This window comes from Neopsephotus bourkii, unplaced genomic scaffold, assembly GCF_033783945.1.
Source record: "Neopsephotus bourkii isolate Nb327-2 ecotype Australia unplaced genomic scaffold, CSIRO-AGI_Nbou_v1 NB_1008, whole genome shotgun sequence".
NCBI classification, from domain to species: Eukaryota; Metazoa; Chordata; class Aves; order Psittaciformes; family Psittacidae; genus Neopsephotus; species Neopsephotus bourkii.
This window is the reverse complement of record NW_026901498.1, coordinates 295,503-304,953: the sequence shown is the minus strand read 5'-3', so window position 1 is coordinate 304,953 and position 9,451 is coordinate 295,503.

Sequence of the window (9,451 nt, the reverse complement as noted above, 5' to 3'; positions counted from 1 at the left end):
TAAATAGTGTTTTGCAGAGGTCCAAAAAGATGCTGATAATAACGATAAATAATGACGATAGCGATAATAATAAGAGACATTTGCCAAACGAAGGATGATGAGAACGCTCTGGAGGCCGTGGTGTGGGGGGAGTGAGGCTGGATGGAGGCGAGCAGCAGTCGTGTGCTCCATAGGAGATGTAGTTGTTCCGCATTTGCAACACCATCCTGTGTGTTTTCTGTAGGGGAGGAGGACGAGGGAAGGGCTTGGGGCCGGGTCTGTTGTGTTATCAGTCACCCAGGAGCCCGTGATGTGCCACTGCCATAGAGCTTGGTGCATGGGGCACCACCGAGGTGATGCTCCTGGACCTGTGCAACCAGCACTGAGCCCTGCTGTGGGTTTCTGTGCACCCCAAGGTTTCAGTGCGCTCCCTAGGGTGGTTTCTGTGCACCCTGAGACCTTGGTGCATACCCCATGGGGTTTCTGTGCACACCAAGGTCTCAGTGCATCCCCCCAGGGGGGTTCCGTGCACCCCAAGTTCTCGGTGTATGCCTCCAGAGGGGATTCTGTGCACCCCAAGGCTGGGCGCTCTCCCGGGTTGCCCCTCGAGTGACTGTTCACTTTATTTATGGTGTGACATATGTAATATTGTCTATTTTTCTTACGTTTCCTGAGAAGAGGTAATATATAAGAGTTCTGCAGATGCACCTGCTGCGAGGCCGCCTGCTGTCCGGGGTGTCCATCCCATCCCTGCCCTTCCCACCATGCGTGTCCATGCATATCCCCATGTGTCCCCAGCCCCGCGCAGGGGCTCTGCCTCTCTACCTCCGCCTCGCTGGGAAACTGTGGACAAGAGCATTTCCATAGGGAATTCCAGTGGGAATGCTCTCGTTTCCACCCCCTTCTGGTTTGCTTCCATTTCTTTTCCTTACTTATAATTTCCTTCTTTTGTTGCTTTTTTTCAATAACAAAAATACCCGACAGAACCTTGCATTGAAACCAAAAGCCGAGGGAGGGACGGGATGGGCAGTGACAGGCGGCGCTAGCAGATGTCCAAACCAGAAAGACAGCTTTAAAGTGTAATATTTCCCAAAAACGTTAGTTTTTAGCTACATCCCTCGCAGTGATGTGGCTGAGGCGCTGGGGAGGTGCTGGCCGGAGCTTCTGTGGGGTTTTACTCCAAAATGGTATTGGGGCATGTGGGGGCCAGGGGATGTGTGCCCTGTGCCATGCCCAAGCCATGTTCTTTGGTGGTTTTATGGGGTATGGGAGATGGTAGAGGGATGAGCATAAGTGGGAATAGGGACACCCCGGTGGCTGTGGGGCAGTTTGGGGACACGGGGGTTGAGGTGGCTGGGCATAGTCCTCTGCTGGATCATGGACGCATGGCCACCCATAGATCCCCTTCTTGGTTTCCTCCCCGCCATCACAGCTTGGGGACAGTGTTGGTGGTGTGGGGATAGAGGTCCTGGTCCTCACGGGGAGGCAGACCCCAGGATGCTGGGTGCGGCACTGTGCTGGAGGAGGTGGCTCCAGCATGTGAGGTCCTCTCCAGCTCCTTCCTCACGTTCCCAACCTGACATCCCACTGAAACCAAAGTGCCGCATCCTGGTGAGCCTGGGCACCCTGGAGCAGGGTCCCACACCTGCCTGGGCTCTGCTCCATCACTGCCAGAGCCCCTTATAACCCCCTGCAGCTTCTCCATGCCCTTCTCCTCTAGGGCCCACCGGGGTCCTCTCTTCTCCTCGGGGTGACACTCTGGCTCCTGGTGGGTTTGAGGTTGGGAACAAGATGCCACGTTGTTACTAGGTCCCAGGCACTGCGGACCAGGTCCCAGGACCTGGGTGCCTTGGTGGCATTCCCAGGGGATCCTCTGATGCCACTGAACGCCATAGCCCCAGGAGGGAGGTGCTGTGCCACCATCCCCCCTTACTCAAGGCTTTCCTGCTCCCATGCCCTGCCTGTGTGACCCTGCCAGCCCTGGGGATGGGGATACCGGGGCACGGGGGGTGACAGGGGGCTGGAAACCAGCCCTGACACATGGGTTTTGGGGGGTTTGGGAGGGTTTTGTGGGGCTTGGGGGCCAGCCCAGAGAGATGACGTGGTAGGACTTTCCTTCGGCATGCTGTCCCCCCCCCCCCCCCCTTTGCTGTTTCCTGCTTTCTCTTAAGTGTACTGTATGTTTGACCTGTGAAAGATGTAAACTTTATGATTCAGGTTATGTCTGTTCTTAACTCTGTATCTGTGTAATAAAGACAATTTAATATCAATCAGAGCCTGGACTTGTGCTGTGCCTCACCCTGGCAGCACCCTGTGTCCCTAACCCGGGGGGGGGGGTTCATTGTAGCCACGAGGTCAGTCATTGACCCATGTCCAGTCCTGAAGAGGGGTGTGTCCATGGTGAGGGGCATTCAGGGTTGTCCGCAGGGAAAGCAAAGGGATGTTCTCTTCCTGCTGCAGACGCTGCACCCTGTTGGGGTGCCCTGGTGCAGATGCTGCATCCTGTTGGGGTGCCCTGCTGCAGATGCTGCATCCTGTTGGGGTGCCCTGCTGCAGATGCTGCATCCTGTTGGGGTGCACTGGTGTAGGTGCTGCATCCTGTTGGGGTGCACTGGTGTAGGTGCTGCATCCTGTTGGGGTGCACTGCTGTAGGTGCTGCACCCTGTTAGGGTGCCCTGGTACAGATGATGCATCCTGTTGGGGTGCCCTTCTGCAGATGCTGCATCCTGTTGGGGTGCCCTGTTGCAGATGCTGCATCCTGTTGGGGTGCCCTGCTGCAGATGCTACATCCTGTTGGTGTGCACTGGTGCAGATGCTGCACCCTGTTGGGGTGCCCTGCTGCAGATGCTACATCCTGTTGGTGTGCACTGGTGCAGATGCTGCTTCCTGTTGGGGTACCCTGTTGCAGATAATGCACCCTGTTGGGGTGCCCTGCTGCAGATGCTACATCCTGTTGGTGTGCACTGGTGCAGATGCTGCTTCCCGCTGGGGTACCCTGCTGCAGATAATGCACCCTGTTGGGGTGCCCTGCTGCAGGTGCTACATCCTGTTGGTGTGCACTGGTGCAGATGCTGCTTCCCGTTGGGGTACCCTGTTGCAGATAATGCACCCTGCTGGGGTGCCCTGCTGCAGGTGCTACATCCTGTTGGTGTGCACTGGTGCAGATGCTGCTTCCCGTTGGGGTCCCCTGGTACAGATGCTGCACCCTCTTGGGGTGCCCTGGTACAGATGATGCACCCTGTTGGGGTGCCCTGCTGCCGGTGCTGCACCCTGTTGGGGTGCCCTGCTGCTCGCACCGTACCAGGGAGCTGACTGCGGTCCCCAGCACCACCAGCGCGGTGGGTGGACAAGGAGGATGGGGGGAGCCCCCAGACCGGGCTCTACGACTCGTGCCTGCTCCCACCGCCGGGGCTCGAATCTGCGACCCCAGAGTCACAGATGAGCAGGACGGCTCCTTCCGCCCTGCCGTCAAGGGGCGGAGCTTGGCGCCGTACCCTGCCCTGATTGGTCTTTGGTGTGTGAAATGCGCTTTGCGCGGGAGATCCGCACGTGACTGCGCGCCCAGGAGGCAGCGTGGGGGGTGTAGTTCGGGATTCAGGTCTGCGGCAAGCGGTGGGGCAGGGTTCGGGTTCGGGTTCGGGTTCGGGTTCGGGTTCGGGTTCCTGCTCTCAGGCAGGAGAGGTTAACCCGCTGTGAGCGCAGACCAGCACAGGGCTGAAAGGGTGTGGGTTTGCCTTTGTGTGAAGCATGGCTCCCTCCATGCAGCCTGGGAGCTCTGTGGCAGGGCAAGTCCTGCCTTCTTTTCCCCTTTCCTGCTGGCCTTGTGTCTGCTGCTTTGCAAGCATGGGAAAGGAAATACCACAGGTATTTCCTCCCTAGTGGAGCTGGGAGATGGACTGCCTTTTTTGTGGGACAGGTTGTTTTCTCCAGCTCACCCTTGTGCCCAGCTACAGGTGGAGGTGCATGTTGTGCAGCACAGAGTGGGGAGCAGGGCCAGGGTATCCGTGTTCATGCGCTGCTCACCCAAGTCTGGCTTGGGGTTTCAGGAGCTACAGGCCATCAAAACCATAGTGATGGAGAGGAAGGCTGAGTGGATGAGGGACCTGCAGCTGAAAGCTGAGAGCCGCGTTGCTGAGAACTTGGAGACAGGTACGGGCTGTCCCTGGGTGCTGCTGTCCACCCAGGGACATGGCTGGGGCACAGGGTGCCAGCTGGAGCCAGAGCATGTGGCTGTGCCTCTCTGGACAGCCTGGGGCTGGGCATTGAAGGTGGATGAAGGATGGGGTCCCAGGTGTGGCATGGTGCTAATGCAAGTTATACCCACTCTTACCTCCTACATATGCAGGCAAAGCTGCAGTAAATTGATTACTTTTAATTAAGTTAATTAATTGAGTTTAGCAATAACAGCCTCAACAGAGCAGTTATTCTGTGGTTTGGGTTGTATTCTGAAGAGAAAGAGGCAAGGAGATGGAGGAGGCAGAGGCAATTGTGTGGGGGTTTGAGATGCCTGGATGTGATGGGGGACTTGTGGAGCTTTGCAGTGTGTCAGCTCAGTGGTGGTTGTTGTGGTAGCAGACCTCCACCAGCAGGACAAAGCAACCCTTGTTTCTGCAGGTCTCTTCTCAAAGGAAATCCCTAAGAAGACACAGGCTGACCGGAGATCCGCCTATGTCAGGACACAGGCTGACCGGAGATCCACCTATGTCAGGACACAGGCTGACCGGAGATCCACCTATGTCAGGACACAGGCTGACCGGAGATCCACCTATGTCAGGACACAGGCTGACCAGAGATCCACCTATGTCAGGACACAGGCTGACCAGAGATCCACCTATGTCAGGACACAGGCTGACCAGAGATCCACCTATGTCAGGACACAGGCTGACCAGAGATCCGCCTATGTCAAGAAACAGGCTGACCGGAAATCCATCTATGTGGGCAACGTAAGTGGGAAAGCCTGGAGCGGACCCCATCTTCCCTGCTCCTGGTCCAGTTGGACATATGCCTGAGATCCCTCACACAGGGTACATCCACCCCACAATGAAGGCTGGCTGGTTTGATCCCAAATGCTTCTCGTCTGCCCAGCCCAGACGGGGATTGTGGCTCAGCATCTCCTTGTGATTTCCAGCCACTTGCAGATAATCTGTTGTGTCAGCTCCCCAGAATGCCCTGCTGGAAGTTGCTGGGTTCGTGTTGTTGCTTGTGCCCCCAAAGCCAGGGGAGCTGTCTCTTGGGTTTGGGTTTCCAGGCTGAAGCATTCAGCTGAAAGGGACCTTCTGAGCCTCAGGAGATGGTGTGGGAAGGGTCAGCTGGGACCTTAGTCTCAGTGATGGTGTGTGAATGTAGACACACAGGCTATGGGCAGTTGGCTGTTTTCGCTGGAGGGGTTGAGACTGTCATTGCAGGTGGATTATGAGGCCACGGCGGAGGAGCTGGAGTCTTTCTTCCTTTGCTGTGGGAAGATCAAAAGAGTGACCATCATCTGTGACCGGTTATCAGGGTACCCCAAAGGGTCAGTGCTGTGCTGCTGGGGTCTCCAGGGTGCTGCCCTGTGCTCCCCATCCTGTGGGAGCAGTGGGGTGTCCCTGAGGCTGTGCTCACCCCATCCATTGCAGGTATGCCTACATCGAATTTGAAGAGAAGAGCTCTATGAAGACTGCAATGACACTGAACAGGATCTTGTTCAGAGGCCGTATGATTAAGGTAAGCAGCACCCTGGGGTGCTGCATGCAGTTCTCCCAGCTCTGTGTGCACGGGGCTGTGCTGAACATCGGCACTGGCTGAGACACCCTTTGCCTTCCAGGTATTGCCCAAAAGGACCAACTTGCCAGGCGTCAACACCACCGAGTATGGCGGCTACTACAGCTACTTACAAGGCTGCAAACGGCTGGCCCAGTGGGGATCCGGCTGTGGGAAGCAGGATACAAGCGCATGAGGGAGGGAATATGGGTGCGTGGCCGGATGGGGGAGTCCCTGTGTATTTGGGTTAGACCCCTGGAGGCAGCTGCCCCTTGTTCTGGTCATGCTCAGCTTCTTGGCTCTGCAGCTAGAATCGGTGAGAGGAAGGGGAAGGGCTCAGGCAGGAGACCTGTGCTAGAAACATCTCCTGCCCATCGTGCGCTCTAAACATCACCCCTGTGCCTGTGCTCTTGGCAGGAGCCCTGTGGGGGTGGCCTGTGGGCAGCTGTGGGGGGAAGGACCGAAGTGAGCCCCCAGTGATGGCACAGCAAACCCATCCATGCTGCTGTCCCAGCATCCCCTGCATCCCCAGTGCAGGCCTGGAGCTATTCTCCAACACACCTCCTGCTGATGCTCATACATCTCTGAGCTCACTGTGGATTAGCTTCACTGATGCCCCAGTGCCTTTGGCACTGTGAGAGGAGGCAGAGAAGAGCTTCAGGGGTGAAAGAACCACCTGGAAACCTGATGCCGTCCCCTTGTCCCTGCAGGGATTTGAGTGGTCACTGACTCCCAGCCTGACCAGTGCGAGCTGTGCCTGGCTTTGGAGGTTTAGTCTTGGTTATCTGGGACAGAAGGGTGAATCCAGTTCTTGGAGGGGTGAAGGAGCTGGTTTTGGCACAGTTGACAGCTGAGCAACCTGTGCTTCAGGATGCTGTTTTTGTTGTTCTTTAGGGGTCAAAGATGCTGCTTTGCTACATACCAGAAACTGTTGGACTACCCTGGTGATGCCGACGGGGCTGAAATGAGGAAATGGGATTGGAGAGACTTAAAAACATGCCTAGCCAAAAAAGATTAATTTGAACGATGCCATCTGCTTAGCTGTGAGGATTACTGGTGAAGCAGCCATGTGCCTGGGTGCGGGAGGGAAGACTGGGTCTGCTCCATCTGTGTGATGTCCTGACAGCATCCCAGAGGGACTCGCCTTACCTTTGCTTAGGGGTCTCCATCAAGTACAGTCTTATTCCAGAGAGCACTCTACCCTCAGGAGGGAAGAGATGCCCCAACCATTAAGGCTCATTCTCATCCCGTAGACAAAGGCTGCACTAGAAGGTTTGGTTTAGCTTCTAGCTGTCCAAATACCCTTCAACCTGCTATGGGGATGCTCAACCCGTGAAGGTCCTTCAGCTTTGCCAGCATTTTCCACAGGAGCTGGATGCTGCTTTCTCTTGCTTGTAAGAAAACCCCAAAGGCCTTTCCAAAGACTCTCTTCTCCAGATCAGTGGAGAAAGTCCTGGGTTGTGGCTCCAGATCTGACAGCCGGAGAGCTTCATCAGCCTTGTGCATTTCTGACCTTCCTCTTGGGAAGAGGATGGAGCCAATTGTGTGGTTTGGGTCTGTTTTTTAGCTCACTGCTCTTGTATATGTAATAACTAGAGAAGGGGGGCAAAACACCCCTTGCTGTTTCTGTGGAAGCCTCTGTACCTCTCTGATGCCTAAACACAACCTGGGTGTCACAAAGTCTTTCCCTCCTATTTCAGAAGTCAGCAACCCCTTTGCCCCTGTTCCTGCTTTTATCCCAAAGGTGTAGGGATCAATGGGTGCTGCCAACTCATCTTTCTACTTTATTTCTCATAAAATCATCTCCACTGTTGCAAATTTGGTCTGATCTTCCTCTTTACTCAGGATTCCCTGCGTGGGAATGCTGTGAGCACAGCTGAGTGAAGTTCTGCACTGAAATCGGTTTTATTATGTAATTCTCACACTAATCTTTGGTTAGGATTTCTCCAACCCCAGTGTGACTGATTGCTAAATCAGCTTTTTACAGCTCAGGAGGCATTGCCAGCTGATTTCCCCCCTTTAAACCTAAAAGTCTTTTCTTTGTTTTAAAGCTGGGAGCTTTGACCCTTAATGTTGTATCGATTTTGTGACTTTGCTAAGACTGGCCTTGATCTGAGCTACACCTTTAGACTTAATTAGGCTTTAAACTTTCACTTTAGTATCTTTGTAAATTCTTGATTTTCTTTTTTACTTTAAATAAAAATTACCTCTGCCTGTTTGAATTCTGTTGTGTTAGAGGAAATGCTGAACTCCCACTCTGAAGTGGAAAGAGTGAAGATGTACAGGAAGATGTTTTGGAATAGCAGTGTGCAGCTGTGCCTTAGATGGTGGGAGAGGCTTCAGCACTTTCTGATGATCTGAGAGGTTGTTGCTGATCTAAATGTGTGGAAGCTGTCTTTGAGAAGGTATTGCAAATGTCACTTAATTAAAATAAATTACCCTGCTGTGTGAACATCATCTGCAGTGAGACTGGAGTTGACTCAACACTGACCTGGCTTTCTCCAGGCTTCTTGTATCCTTTGGAGCTGTACAGCTACTTAATTATCTTTCTCAGCTTATGTTTTATAGATTTTTAACTTATCAGATGCTTAAGCACAGACTGCTGCATGTGGGGCAGGAAAAACTTGGGAGTAGAGGTTTGTGAAAAGCACCAAGTACCTGGTCAGTGCCTGTGTTACTTCTGCTGACCGTGCTGTAGCTGCACAGCCTTGTGTAGTGTGAGTGTATTGCACAATTAAGAAGCTTTTCTAGCCTACTTTGTGGGGTTTTCCTATACAAATACCTTGTATTGATTTGGCAGTCTTTAATTAGAACAGCAGAGAGCTGCAGGGGATGGAGATGCTAACAGAGATTAGTTTGGGATGAGCCAGGCAGCTGTGCAATCCTGTCTTAATCTGTTTGTGTGGATTTATCCCAGCTGTGCTACCTGTGCTCCCTGACCTGGGCTAGAAATACTGTTAAATGTCCATGGCCAACCTGAATGAGGTGTGAGTGTGAATATCAGGAGGTGCTGTCAAATGTGAGTCACCCGAAGACCTTCCCCAGGAAGGCACAATCAGTGCAAGGTTTGATTGGGTTCAAGCTGCTGTTTTGAGACCAGCTGTTTGCTATCGGCAGAGCTCTCTCAAGTGTATGTAAACAGTGGCTGGTGGCTGGGGTTGTAGAGAAACCTGAAGCCTTCAGCTGACTTGCAGAGTTTTCTCTTTCCAAGAACTAATGGAGTAAGTACATACAGATCTGAGTGCTCCTAACAGGAAAACCAGGACAAAAGCCCAAGTATGTTTGAAGTGACCATTCCTTGTGATGTTCCTGTGAGAAAACAGTCCTGAGCAAAGGGGGGTGAAAAAGAGCAAAAGGACTTCTGTGGCTGATGTACTTCCCCTGCTTCAGAGGAACTGCCCTGAAGCACCAGTACTTCTGAGGATCAATGTCACTCTGCATCTCAGCTGACTGAAATCTAGGTTGACCTAATAATAATCACTTAGCTGCCTCTTGTGCAGCTGTTCTTGCTCTAATCATCAGCACAGCAGGAACTGCTGTTTTTACACAAAGCTCAATTTCTACAGAAACATCTGACTTGCACAGAAGCACAGCTGCATGCATTTCTGCAGGGAACGAACCTATCTGACACAGGCTGACCTTCCTGAAGGAAGAGCTGGCTCTCACATGTTGCCTGAAGGCATAAAGATGAACAGTGATGTCTGTGCTGTACTCAGGTTTGCTGGAGATGAAA